Below are 14,843 nucleotides of genomic sequence, written 5' to 3'. Positions count from 1 at the left end.
TCTTGTTGCAGGGCTATTTGGCTAATCTTGCAGGCACCTCTCAGAGACAGTGAGTTCTCAATGATCTGCACATGGATTACATGCTTTGTGAATTATTCACAGATAATTTTTAATTCCAAACTGGCTGTGCGACTGCTTGACAGGCTCCCGTGAAGATACTCCTCAAGGTTTTCCCCTCATTCAGGGACACCTGGGGAACATTTCGCTTTCTAATGTTCACATGATAGAAAATAAACGGGAAAGTAAGCTGATTGAAAAGTCATCAAATGTAACAATTTCCAAATCAGGAAAATAAAAAACAAAACAAAACTTTGGGGTAATCCCTTATGGAATTGGATTATTTCTACCCAAACATCCCTCTATGATTATTAAAAAAATAATAAAGAAAAATCAAGCAATGTATAGACTGACTTCATCTTCCTCCCAAAGCCACAGCTGACAAGAATGGAACTGCAGTATTGAACCCTAAACTGAGTGGAAGCTTGGGAATGAGAGAGGGTATTGACGCACAAGAATTCTTCTGCCAACTTGGGATCCCATGGGGCTTGCACTAAAAGCTTCCCTAGTCCTTTCTCAAGACAGTCTTCAAGGGAGCTGACTCTGAGCCATCTGGTCCATCCTTTTAAGTGCAACGAAACCCAATCAAGCAAGGTAAAACCAAAATGAAAATCAGTTGCGCCTTGTCCCATCTTTGGTCGAGGCCTCCCGCGCCTCTACCACCTTAAACGTGGAGCGTGTGCGTTCTGCGTGCAGAGACTGCATGGGGTGGGCCCCTGCCCTTTTCAGGGAGGGAATGTAAGCAGATCCCCAAAGAAACTGCCTGGCTCAGCAATTTAGGGGCTTGTTGTGACTGGCCTGGCCTAAAAGAATTCAGCAAGCTGCACCTTTGCCAAGGAAAATGCAAACGCTTCCCCGAAACAGGCGTTGAGGGTGATGGGCTCATCTGTGAACCCAAGCAGGAAAAGCAAGGCAGACAGAACATTCAGGGAATCGGAGAGGCTCCTTAGAGATGGTTTTCTCACTGAGCCATGGGCGGAGGCCACATGAGCTGATGAGGTGATATCCGGCAGGGTGAGCGGGGTCCAGAGTGGGAGGAGCTCGGGCGGACGGCTCCTCCCTCCACCCTGAACCTCCTGATCTCCCTGAGGAGCAGAGCCCCATTTCTTACCTAGTCCAGCTCCTCCCTGGTGCCCCAGTGGTCCTCTGCTGGGCTCATCATCTGTCACCTTGCCCTGGACCCTGAGCAGTTGCCAGGGGTGCTCTCAGCTCTTCTGAGGCCAGGAAGAACCCTGCCATGACCTGACTCCACCTGCTTCTGGTGGCCCCTCGCATCTCTTTTTTTGTTAAAAATGTAAAAAGAGCACAGACCGGATTTTGTACATCATCTTATGGCTCAAACAGTACAGAATCTGCCTGCAATGCAGAAGACCCAGGTTCGATCCCTGGGTCAGGAAGATTCCCTGAAGAAAGGAATGGCAATCCACTTCAGTATTCTTGCCTAGAGAATTCCGTGGACGGAGGAACCTGGTGAGCTACAGTCTTTGGAGTTGCCAAAGAGTCAGGTGACTAACACTTTAACTTTCTCAAATCCCCCTATACTTCTTGGTAGACGTTTTACATTTGGCTGCCACCTGCCCCCGCTCCACCTTTGTGATCTCGAAGTCCATAGGCCTGATGACCCAACTATATCCCTTGTGCTGACCATGGTCCCCAGCTGTAGCGGTCACTAAATCAGTGGTTGTTAGTTGACAGATAGTAATTAAGATTACTACGGGACATTCTTTAGCATGATTTTTTTTTTTGGCTAACACTTGTATTTCTATTTCTGTCACATGTGTGAGCATATAGGAGGTGTTCAGTCAACACCTGACGGATTCAGATCTTTCTGATGGATTAACAATCTTTTGCAGCCAGGAAGAAACTAAGTCTTTTGATGAGTCTGGCTTCCTCTCTGCTTCTTTGCACTCAGGAGATCTTTCAGGACTTTGTTCCTACTACACCCCTCAACATTTACCCTTATACCCACCTCTCACCATCTCTTGAGACCCAGGATGGTTTTGGAAACATCCCTGGCATCTTGGACCTCCCTTGAGGGTCTCTCCTCACTTCTCCCTACCTCTGAATTCCCTTATTGGTCTCTTGTCTCTCCCTTTTCCTCCAACCTTAAACTCTGTCTTTTCCCCTCCTCTGCTTAAGCCCTCTGTCCTCTCAGTCAGAGGTCAATTCTTTAATGCATCGTTTCTCTCGTCTGCCACCCCACCAGCTTTGCCCTCATTTTACAACTCTGCCCCAGCCGTCATCATACAAGTAAGCCACACACAAACCGCGTACCAGCATCTCTCAAAGTCCCATACCTTGCTTTCTTCTTTGTTAGCAAGCTTCACCTTTTTAATTTCTCCCGCCCCTATTCTTCCCTCTTCCCACCTGGCGCAGGAAGTCTTACACTCAAAAGATACCATGACAGGCAACAATTTCACCTATGCTTTTTATCAGCACTGTGTGTCATAATACACTCACACTGGAGGTGGTATTTTTATTTTTATTTTTTTCATTTTTTGAATGGAAGTACAGTTGATTTACAATGTTGTGTTAGTTTCAAGTTATAGCTAGTGTTTCAGTTCTACATATCTGTCCTTTTTCAGATTCTTTTCTGTTACAGGTTATTATGAAATATTGAGATAGTTCCCTGTGCTATACAGTAGGTCCTTTTCGGTTGTCTATTTTATATATAGTAATGTATTAATTGCATCCTCCTAATTTATCCCCCTCCCCCACAGTTTCCCCTTTGGTAACCATAAGTTTGTTTTCTGTCTGCGGGTATATTTCTGTTTTGTAAATACATTTATTTGCATTGGAGGTGATATTGTTAAAATTTACCATAATCTGTCTTTTTATAATGCTTATTAATTTTAGGTTCTGTCTTTACATTATGACATAATGCATAACAATTTTCTTTTCCTTTGTTTCTATGTCTTACTGATGCATTTTACATGTGTATATTTTTGCTCATTTCCCCATGAGAATGGCCAACAATGAAATTAACTTTGGAGGCAGCCTTCAAATAGAGATTAGGCAACACTCAAACAGAGAAGATAAGGAAGAAATTCAGACATGTAGAGTTGGGGGTGGTGGCGGTGGGTCTTTGACAAGCTGGCTTCTAAACATCTCTCTTAAAACCTGAGAGTCTCCATAACCTGATGAGCGTATGGGAGTGTGGCCCTCTCCTTTGTGTTTTGCACTGTACTCAATGTATTTGCCTCACCTGGGAAGTACTTAAATATTGGAATTACCTGAAAGAGTGAAGTAAATGATTCTATTCAAGGGAGAGAGGGTAAGACTTAAGCACATTTTTGATTTAGGTGATCACTGAATATATTAGGGTGTGAGATCCCTCAATAGGAGTTACATGCCCTATGGGAGAATTTCCTGCATTTCTTTTGTCCTTTCTCCTTTTGGCAGTCAGGTTTTTCAGAGACCCCAACACTCTCAGAGCTAGAGGGATGCCTGGGGTTATTTCTGTCCAGGAGGTCTTCCTGCCTGGGCCCATCCTTTGACCAAGGAACTTCCAACAACAGAACCCTCCTGATCTTCTCCAGACAGAGCAGATCCTTTTACTTTTGGATTGAACTAGCAGAATATTTTTCTTCTGTGAGTCAAAAGCATTCTCTTTGGAGTTTCTCCCCATTGGTTCCACCGTATTCCCTCAAACCTAGAGCAGATCCCATCACTTTCTACCTGAGAGCCATTTGGATAGTCGAAGATGACGGTTATTTCCTATACGGAGTTGTATCTTCACCTGAGAAAACATTTCCACTTTTCCAGCGTCCTCCTGAGATTACTGCTGGTCTCTTCTACACTATGGCTGTTCTGTTATCAGCGCGCTTGATTTTGCCTGCTGGGGGGTCCAGAGCAGAAGGGGATGCTCCGACTAGCCCAAAGGGGAACGAGAGTCTCCCTCCCACCCCCATCGTTTTCCCAGTTCTGCCTCTGACCCTGTGTCCTTCACATGCTGCAGGCCCTCTGTTATTTCCTCCTTTGGAAGTATTCCTGGACTCTTATTCCATCCTTCATAGCAGACCTGTCACTGAAGGTCCTCAGGTTGAGATCCAGTTACATGAAAAGGAATCTTTTGTTTTGTTTTTGCAGCTTTCCATGAATTCTCCAAATCCTTAGTGCTGTTTTTTTTGACTTGACTTCAGTTTATAACAATGTGTAAGCCTCTTCACGCCGGGGAGGCCTGGTGTGCTGCAGTCCATGGGCTCACAAAGAATCAGACACGACTGGGCAACTGAACAACAAGAAGCATCTTCAGGGTTGGTTGCCTTTTTTGTATTCGGTCCAGAGCCCAGTGTAGGTCTGAGGAATATTTAATGAGTCTGTATTATGACTTGACATTTCTCCTTCATCGCACCATTTCATTTTCTTTTGTCCAGGGTGTTTGTGTGTTTGTTTTGTCTTCAGTCCTATAGTGTCAAGGTTGCTTATGGAGAAGGAGCCAGTGAAGAAGCCGTTTACTTTTATTTTTTAATTTTTATTTTCTTATTTTTATTGGAGGATAATTACTTTACAATATTGTGATGGTCTCTTAAAAAGCAGAAACATCACTTTGCTGACAAAGGTCCCTATAGTGAAAGCTATTCTTTTTCCAATAGTCGTGTATGGATGTGAGAGGTGGACCATAAAGAAGGCTGAGCACTGAAGAATTGATGCTTTCCAATTGTGGTGCTGGAGAAGACTCTTGAGAGTCCCTTGGACTGCAAGGAGATCAAATCAGTCAATCCTAAAGGAAATCAACCCTGAATATTGAAGTACTGATGCTAAAATTCGAAGCTCCAATACTTTGGCCACCCAATGCAAAGAACTGACTCATTGGAAAAGACCCTGACGCTGGGAAAGATAGAGTGCAGAAGGAGAAGAGAGCAACAGAGAATGAGATGGTTGGATGGCATCATTGACTTTAATGGACATGAGCTTAAGCAAACTCTGAGAGATAGTGAAGGACAGGGAAGGCTGGCATGCTGCAGTCCATGGGGTCGCAAAGAGTCCGACATGGCTTGGCTACTGAACAATGACTACCATACATCAACATGAATCAGCCATAGGCATACATGTTTCCCCTCCCTCCTGAACCCCCAAGTCTACTATTTTTACTCCCAGTTCGGTCTTTCCACGTGATTCAGCACAGAGCTGCTACCAACATCAGGGAGGTAGTGGAGTTTAGATAGAGATCAGTGGGGACTGGCCTGAGTTTTGGCTCGCTGGAAGTAGTATGCGGTGGCCCCAGCCCCCTGGCCAGGACAGCCAGAAGAGTCATGGAGGCAATACGATATGGTGGAAAGAGCTCCAGGCTGAAATAGATTTAGGTTTGATCCCTATCATGGTCACTTATTTTATGGGCACTTAACCACTCTGAACTCAGTTTCTTCATCCGTAAAATGGGGCTAACCCAACTCCATCTCAGAAATGGTATGAGGGTGAAACGAGACAGTGTGTCCCCACGCAGGTGGTGGCATGTGAACTCTGACCAGGGCACTGTTGTCATTCTGTAGTTTCCTTACTCTGTTCTAGCAAATAACGAGCATCCCAGCAGGCCCTCTGGGATGCTCGTTTGAGCATCCTCTGCTTTTGATATGATCACATAATGATGCAGTCTTTCCGGCAGGCTTGCTCTGCATCTCCCATCTGTGTCACACCCAGCACACTGTCCTCATGATTGCCCAGTCGATCAATATCAATACTCCTTCAGGGTACAGCTTATTGCCCTGCCCCAAGGAAGGTCTGGGAGTACCACCCCCCCTCCCCATCCCCATATCTCCAGAGATTGAGCACAGTCTAAATGCGGGAAGGGCAAGGAAGCTGGGAGACTCGGGCCCTTAACTCCACCAGTGGCTTCTCTAGGGCACTGGATCCCTTTCTTGGGTGTGTGATCCTCCGATTCTGTTTGCAGATAGAGTGGCATATTTGATTTCCTCCTTGCCTGCCAGGGTGGGGCTTCCCTGGTGGCTTGGATGGTTGAGTCTGCTTGCAGTGCTGGAGACCTGGGTTCCAACCCTGGGTCAGGAAGAAGAAGGAATTCCCTGGAGAAGGCAATGGCAACCCACTCCAGTATTCTTGCCTGTAGAATCCCATGGACAGAGGAGCCTGGCAGGCTACAGTCCATGGGGTCGCAAAAGTGTCAGACAAGACTGAGAGACTAATGCTTTCACTTTCACTACTGCCAGGGTAGGTGGAAATGAATGAGATGGAATCTCTCCAGAGAAAGACACTGTTTGAACATAACAGTCTGTTTCCATCAAGGTGGGAAGCAGGGAGTTGCCAGGACTCCAAAAGGCCAGGTGTCAACACTGATGCGAGTCCAGGAGCCTGGACCATCCTCCTCTCCCCAGATGGCAGACATCACGCCCCTCTCCCCAGAAGAGCCTCATGGGAATATCCGACATCATGATCCATTAGGGCCAGTGAGGGAATTGGACATGAAACAGAGGCAAGTGGTGGCCAATCACCAGGTCCACACAGAGCATAAACTGTGCAAGCTCATGACTCATGCCATACTCACCTGGACCAGAGACCCCCAGACACTGGGAACTCTGTCTCCCCAGACTGTTTCTCTGGTCAATTACGGAGGACCTCGACCCTGCAGCTCACGCTGGGACTGTTATTTGTGGCTGGAACGGGTCTCCACAGCCCCGGGCAGGGGCACGCCCCTGGGGTGTGTGCACACCTCTCCCTGCTCCTCTGGGAGGCCCTGGCCTGGCTGGGTACCGCCTTGCCATGCCCTGCATCTTCCACAAGGGGGAGCCCCCGGAGGGCAGCGGAATTTGGGAAGCGCTGAAGTTTTCTCCTCCTGTCCTCTAGCTGATTTTCCCCGAACCCAACTGTTAGATTCCTTTGTTGTAATGTGGGGGCCTGAGCTGACACTTCTGGAGGCTGCGGGTGAGAACCACAGCTGATCTGCCATCTTTCCTGGTTTCTTATTCTTTACCTAGCATCATCAGCTAAGGAGGAAAAGTAACAAAGAACTTGAAGACTTTCATGGCTCCCAGGCCCTGGATGGAGGCAGACGGCATCAGGCAGCTTCAGACAGAGAATGGTGGAAGCTGAGGGGCAGCTAGGATGCGCCTGGGGCTGCAAAGCCCAGGTAGGTACCTGGGAGGGGCTGACAGAGGGGTGCCCGGGGCCCAGAGCCCCTGATGGTGGGAAAAGTGGACGGACAGGAGGGATGGGGGATGAGCAGTGCAAACAGGACCTGGGAGGTTGAGGGAGAGTGAGGGAGGAGCCCCAAAAGAGTGCAGAAGAAAAATGATGCCAAAGGGTGACCTTGGAGCCAGAGGGGGAGGGTTTGGGGGCTGACTCAGAGACTTTATTTGAAGTTGGTTCCAGCTCGGCTGCCCTAGAAACTTTATAGGACATCAGAGGCCAGGAGTTTGAGAGCGAAGGCTCAGTTGCACGAGAAATTTCAAAGTGAGTAGGTGTGCCTGGGAGTCTCTCTAACCATTTGGGTTGTGTGTCATCGAGCCACACCTACTCTGGCTTTTCTACCTAAACCAGGAGGATTCCTTGCCTGATGGTGTGTTCAGGTTCTCTCCACCTGGAACCACCGTCTCGGGCTTTCCCTCTGTGCTTCCAATGCCCACAGTTACTCTCGAGAATGAGTAGGAGGCAAGTTCTCATTCTGCCACTTAGTGAGATTCACTTAAGCAAGGAAACCTCAGCATCTTCGTTTTCCTTGTCTATAAAGGGAGATAATAATATATTACTGATGAGCCTTATAGGATTTTTCTGAGGATTGAGTAAGTACGATAATGTGAATAAATGCTCTTAATAGATTATAATTGCTAGCTAAATAAGATATGGCATTAATAGTAATTAATCAGTGAATGTACCCTTCCTACTCTCAGTGGGGTATTTTCCTACTGGGCTTTGAAAGAACCTATGTGAGCATGTGTGTGTGTGTCTAAGTGCATATGTGTATCAGTGTATATGTATATCTTTGACAGATAAGTGGGAAACTTTGTATTCTTTCGCTTCCAGCCACCTTCAAATGTTCCTTTTCGCGGCTTCGGCTGCATTTTTCTATTTTTCAAACACGCGGATAATGATTGATGGTGTCTGCTTGGCTCCCTGGACAAGTGATTTGTCTGTGTCCCGGACGCTGTGCTGCCTGGGTCAATGTCACACCATACCTTAGGCACATGATCAGACCAAATACACTTGGAAGAAGCAAATAAGAGGTTGTTTTTATAATCCCATCATCATATTCCCTGACAACGTTCTTTCCAGTCCGCTTGTTATTCACAGAAATGCCTCACATGGGAGGTTGGGTTCTGCATTCTGAGTCAGGCTGGTTCAAGCAACCTATGCAGGCTGCCGAGCTTGGCTTTGATACCTGTGGACACATTCACTCTTTCCTGGGGTTTTCCAGATGACTGTGGTGTACGAGGAAGGCAGTGCAGACCAGGACAAATCCTTTGATTTCACTGAGCCATCTCTTGCCTATCTGTCAGGTGGAGTCACTACCCCCATTCCTTTCTGTACCCCTTCGTGTAGGGACACCCAAGATAGATGTAAGGCACTCCTAAGATCATACCTGAACCCCACGAAAGTCTGTAACTCTACAGTGTGACCTCATTATAAGGTATTACCATTGCTATTCTGCAGGTTTTTCACTAGGGATTTACCTGCCTTTCGTAACTTTATTTTAAAAGCTATCTTTTCCTGGATGTTAATGTACTCTCCTCTTCATCTCCACCAATTGGCTGATGAGTCAAATATTTACAGAGATGCTAAGTGATACACTTACTTTCAAAAAACTGGTATCCTGCACAAATCAGATGGATACATGCACAGTGTGTCCAGAGACTGTATTTTTCTAAAACCACCAAACACATATATATTCCTTCTATTTTCAAGCATGTACTTACTCCCTTTTTAAGTACAAAATATACACAAAGATATATCTGAGCAAAAGACATACACCGACATTGATGCAGCATACTTACTTAGCAGATTTAATGGGCAAGAGGAATGAACAGAAACCCTATCAAGCATTCCAGCTCCTTTAGAGTCCCAAAGTGACCGCAATACACAATTCACGTGGTTAAAAAAAATCATGGATCAATTTCTGCCCTGTTCCTAGTAATGAATATCAATATCTTGCCCCTTCCAGACAGACTCTCAGCAGCTTCAGATAATTTTAAATGGTTTTTTTTTAAATACATTTGCAAAGTCAGTTATTTTGAATCTCATTTGAAGCAATTAAAAAACATCCTGACATTTTAGGTGATATTTTTTCCCAAGTAAAATAATTATAAATAATACTAATTATGAGCAAATCATTCAGTTACTCTCAGCCTAGTTCAACCTTTAGGTTAATAAACCAATCCATTAAAATTCATCTTGCTCAAAGGACCAATTTGTTAAAAAAAAAAAATGTAGCGACCTTTCACCACAAGTATGATTGATATTTTCTTTAACAATAATCAGAGCTGTCTTTCCTACAAGAGAGTGTAGTCAAGTGATAGGTGTAGAAAGCTAGGGTTCCGTTATGCCTGGTCTCAGTAATATTTCTTGTGCTAAGTCCCTTCAGTTGTGTCCTACTCTATGCAACTCCAAGGAGGGTGGCCCACCAGACTCTTCTGTTCATGGGATTCTTCAAGCAGGAGTATTGGAGTGGGTTGCCATGCCCTCCTCCAAAGGATCTTCCAAACTCAGGGACCAAACTTACATCTCTTATGTCTCCTGCATCGGCAGGTAGGTTCATTACCACTAGCACCACCTGGGAATCCCTAATATTTCTCAGTTAGGTACAAAATGATGTTGATGAAGACGGTAATGGGAATACACACAACTGAAACTCTGATTTCAAAAAGTACTGAAAGAGATGTGAGTCTCAGGACAGTTGCTCACAAAAACTGACAGTATCGTTCTTAGCACTGGGAAAGATTTTAGCCCCTCTGTCTACCTCTGGTGTTCCATTTCCTTCAAGGATGCAGGCCTGGGATTTGCAAATATGGCCCATCAGCCAAATCCAGTCCACCACCTGTTTTTGAGATAGTTTTATTGGAGTAAAGCACATCCTTTCATTTGCATATTATCCATGGTTGCTTTCCTGCTATCAACTCAGAATTGAACAGTTGCAGTAGATGCCATATGGCCCACAAAGCCTAAAATATTTATTTGGCCCTTTACAGAAAAAGTTTGCTGACTCCAGGTGCAGGATGATGAAAAAAAAAAAAAAAGAGCAGTTATCTTTGAATGTACACCAACAAGTAATATTGAAGTAGTGCTTTACAGTTTATAGTCTGACAGCATTATTTTGCAACTTAACGGATGAGAGATTGCAGACTTTCCTGCCGTCATCCAGCCATTATGTGGTGTGGGTAGGACTTGGCCTCTGCCCTCATGGCGGCCTGGAGGGAAGTGGTCCATGGAGGTGGCTCTCAGGCTGAAGTGATAGCCACGCATCTTTTTCATCTCCCCAGAAGTGCTTGCTGCTTAAAGATGGTTGAGGAAGCAAAATTCTTCACATTCTGTTCCCTCTTTATCTGACCTTGACCTGGTTGACTTTAACCTTGTTCCAATTCTATGTCCCTATTCTCGTAATCAGAATGCGGAAGAAGTGAAAGTATCAGTGGCTTAGTTGTGTCCAACTCTTTGCAACCCCATGGATCATAGCCCGCCAGGCTCCTCCGTCCAGAATGGTACCAATAAACAAAAAGGAGAGGAAAGTGCTTTGCAGTCCCACAAAGCTAAGCTTTATTGCGCCAACTCTCGCTTATCGACACTGAAGGAATGTGTCTGCCCTGAAATTGCCACTTGGGGTGCTGATATTCTGAAACAGCCAGGAACAGCAGTCTTGGTGGAATATGCTATCTTTTGTAAAGTTTGCTTTTTGAAATGGCAGATACCTCTCAATTATTTTTTTATTTTCCTTGGTTTATGGTCGAAATTATATTTTCTCCCCCAAGCTTATTCTGCGTACTAGCAAAGTGGACTACAGGTGCCGGGAATGGGAGGCAGGAAGGCTGGGATCTTGCCTTTGAGATCTGTGGATCTAAAATGAGTTCTTTGCAGAGACCAAAGATTTTCTTAATCTTATATTTTCTTAGAAAGGAGATAAGGTATAAAGCAAAAGAGATGAAAGTAAAAAAATTCCAAGTCAAACCTTTCCTGAAGATTCTGAGTCAAAGATAAGGATTTTTTTTTTTGGGGGGGGTGTCTTGGATTTTTTTTTTTTAATTGGAGGATAATTACTTTATAGTGTTGTGTTGGTTTCTGCCATACAACAAGATGAATCATCCATAAGTATACATATGTCCGCTCCCTCTTGAGCCTCTCTCCTACCCCTTACCCCATCCCACCTCTCTAGAAAATTACAGGTTGAGCTCCCTGTGTTATACGTCTCATGAGCTATCTATTTTGCTTATGGTAATGTATATTTCAGTGCTACTCTCTCTGTAGCACTGAATTTGTCCCACCTTCTCCTTCCCCTGATGTGTCCAGAAGTCTGTTCTCTATGTTCCAGAACCCTGCTAATAGCTTCATCAGTACCATTTATCTAGATTCCATATATATTTTATTATATGATATTTGTTTTTCTCTTTCTGACTTGCTGCACTCTGTGTAACAGGCTCTAGGTTCATTCACCTCAGTAAGATTGACTCAAATTCATCCCTTTTATGGCTGAGTAATATTCCATTGTATATATGTACTGCAGCTTCTTTATCCATTCAACTGTCAACGGACATCTAGGTGGCTTCCGTGTCTTCAGTTCAGTTCAGTTCTGTCACTCAGTCGTGTCTGACTCTTTGCAACCCCATGAATCGCAGCACGCCAGGCCTCCCTGTCCATCACCAACTCCTGGAGTTCACTCAGACTCACGTCCATCGAGTCAGTGATGCCATCCAGCCATCTCATCCTCTGTCGTCCGCTTCTCCTCCTGCCCCCAATCCCTCCCAGCATCAGAGTCTTTTCCAATGAGTCAACTCTTCACATGAGGTGGCCAAAGTCCTGGATTTTCAGCCTTAGCATCATTCCTTCCAAAGAAATCCCAGGGCTGATCTCCTTCAGAATGGACTGGTTGGATCTCCTTGCAGTCCAAGGGACTCTCAAGAGTCTTCTCCAACACCACAGTTCAAAAGCATCAATTTTTCGGTGCTCAGCCTTCTTCACAGTCCAACTCTCACATCCATACATGACCACAGGAAAAACCATAGCCTTGACTAGACGAACCTTTATTGGCAAAGTAATGTCTCTGCTTTTGAATTTGCTATCTAGGTTGGTCATAACTTTCCTTCCAAGGAGTAAGCGTCTTTTAATTTCATGGCTGCAGTCACCATCTGCAGTGATTTTGGAGCCCCAAAAAACAAAGTCTGACACTGTTTCCACTGTTTCCCCATCTATTTCCCATGAAGTGATGGGACCGGATGCCATGATCTTCGTTTTCTGAATGTTGAGCTTTAAGCCAACTTTTTCACTCTCCACTTTCACCTTCATCAAGAGGCTTTTTAGTTCCTCTTCACTTCTGCTATAAGGGTGGTGTCATCTGCATATCTGAGGTGATTGATATTTCTCCCAGCAATCTTGATTCCAGCTTGTGCTTCTTCCAGCCCAGCATTTCTCATGATGTACTCTGCATAGAAGTTAAATAAGCAGGGTGACAATATACAGCCTTGACGTACTCCTTTTCTTATTTGGAACCAGTCTGTTGTTCCATGTTCAGTTCTAACTGTTGCTTTCTGACCTGCATACAGATTTCTCAAGAGGGAGATCAGGTGGTCTGGTATTCCCATCTCTTTCAGAATTTTCCACAGTTGATTGGGATCCACACAGTCAAAGGCTTGGCATAGTCAAAAAAGCAGAAATAGATGTTTTTCTGGAACTCTCTTGCTTTTTCGATGGTCCAGCGGATGTTGACAATTTTAATTGGTCTTAGCTATTGTAAATAGTGCTGTGATGAACATTGGGGTATATGTGCCTTTTCCAATTATGATTTTCTCAGGGTATATGCCCAGTAGTGGGATTGCTGGATCATATGGTAGTTTTATTCCTAGTTTTTTTAAAAGAAATCTCCATACAGTTATCCATAGTGGGTGCATCAACTTACATTCCCACCAACTGTGAAAGATGGTTCCCTTTTTTGCACATCCTCTCCAGCATTTATTGGTTGTAGATTTTTTGGTGATGGCCATTCTGACTGGTGTGAGGTGATCCCTCATTGTAGTTTTGATTTGTATTTCTCTAATAATGAAATTAGATGGGGAAACAGTGGAAACTGTTTCAGACTTTATTTTTTGGGGCTCCAAAATCACTGCAGATGGTGATTGCAGCCATGAAATTAAAAGACGCTTACTCCTTGGAAGAAAAGTTGTGACCAACCTAGATAGCATATTGAAAAGCAGACACATTACTTTGCCAACAAAGGTCCGTCTAGTCAAGGCTATGGTTTTTCCAGTGGTCATGTATGGATGTGAGAGTTGGACTGTGAAGAAAGCTGAGCGCCGAAGAACTGATGCTTTTGAAGTGTGGTGTTGGAGAAGACTCTTGAGAGTCCCTTAGACTGCAAGGAGATCCAACCAGTCCATTCTGAAGGAGATCAGTCCTGGGTGTTCATTGGAAGGACTGATGCTAAAGCTGAAACTCCAGTACTTTGGCCATCTCATGCGAAGAGTTGACTCATTGGAAAAGACTCTGATGCTGGGAGGGATTGGGGGCAGGAGGAGAAGCGGACGACAGAGGATGAGATGGCTGGATGGCATCACTGACTCGATGGACGTGAGTCTGAGTGAACTCCAGGAGTTGGTGATGGACAGGGAGGCCTGGCGTGCTGCGATTCATGGGGTTGCAAAGAGTCAGACACGACTGACTGACTGAACTGAACTGAATAATGAAAGATGATAAACATTTTTCATGTGTTTGTTGACCATCTGTATTCTTTGGAGAAATGTCTATTAGGTCTTCTGCCAACTTTTTGATTGGGTGGTTTGTTTTTCTGATATTGAAAAGATAAGGATTTAAACAACTGATCTAATTCAGCTTTTCTGCTCAACAATGTTTATTTGGGGTGTCCTCTCTGGCAGGCACCACTAGGAGCTGAAAGAGTATCACATTGACTAAGATTCAGATATTCTTCAGGAAATGATTTGTTAGAGAAACGAACCCACACATATGTGTCTATACAGTAAGCTTCCTACATAGGAGCCTCTAAGTTTGTGAACTTTCAAAGGTGCAAATGTGCATTCTCCTGTCTAATCATGTGAGAGTTCACGTTTCTGATTTACATTGCCACGTGTGTGCATCCTCTGCAAGTGGTTGTGCTCTCGTGTACTTTACCATGGAGTAGTATATAGAGTATAGCAGCACAGCATCTTTATGTCAAGCCCAGCATGTCCAAAAGCAAACAGAAAAGAAACGTTGATGTAGCTGGTACTACTAAGAAGAGCCAGCTATTGCACTGTACTTTCCAAGATACTGTACTACAAGATTAAAAATGCTTATTTTTCATGTGTTCATTTGTTTTTATACATTATTTGTGTATTGCAGCACAGTACTATGTAGCCAATTGTGTTAGTTGGGTACCTAGGCTAACTTTGTTGGACCTATGGACAAATTGGACTTATGAACATGCTCTTGGAATGGAACTCATTCGTGTTTTAGGGGACTTGCTGTAATTAAGGCAAAGGGAGCAGAGATAAAATCTGCACATGCTCAAGAAGACATTGTCTTCCTTATTGAGTAATCACTGATGATACTGTGGAGGAAGTGGCGTTTGGTGAGACTTAAAGAGTATGTAAGTTTTAGACATTTGGAAAAGGAAGGTGTTGGGCATGCTAGGAAGAAACAAA

At 44.5% G+C, this 14,843-nt stretch overlaps 1 long non-coding RNA gene across 5 annotated transcripts in view; it reads left to right on the top strand.

Moving 5' to 3' along the window:
- LOC147357624 (uncharacterized) overlaps nt 1–14,843 on the top strand; it is a 301,874-nt gene that overhangs the window by 176,109 nt on the left and 110,922 nt on the right. For 3 of the 5 annotated variants that reach the window (XR_015141493.1, XR_015141494.1, XR_015141496.1), the window contains exon 3: nt 6,987–7,138. The exons of the other annotated variants lie outside the window; for them this stretch is intronic. This is a non-coding gene — a long non-coding RNA (uncharacterized LOC147357624). The remainder of the gene's footprint in view (nt 1–6,986; nt 7,139–14,843) is intronic. 5 annotated transcript variants of the gene reach the window in all.

The sequence above is a fragment of the Bos grunniens genome, chromosome 15 (genome assembly GCF_055505025.1).
Source record: "Bos grunniens cultivar Pamir isolate PY7600 chromosome 15, Bosgru_T2T1.0, whole genome shotgun sequence".
In the NCBI taxonomy this organism is placed as follows: Eukaryota; Metazoa; Chordata; class Mammalia; order Artiodactyla; family Bovidae; genus Bos; species Bos grunniens.
This window is presented reverse-complemented; position numbering and strand designations above follow the sequence as displayed.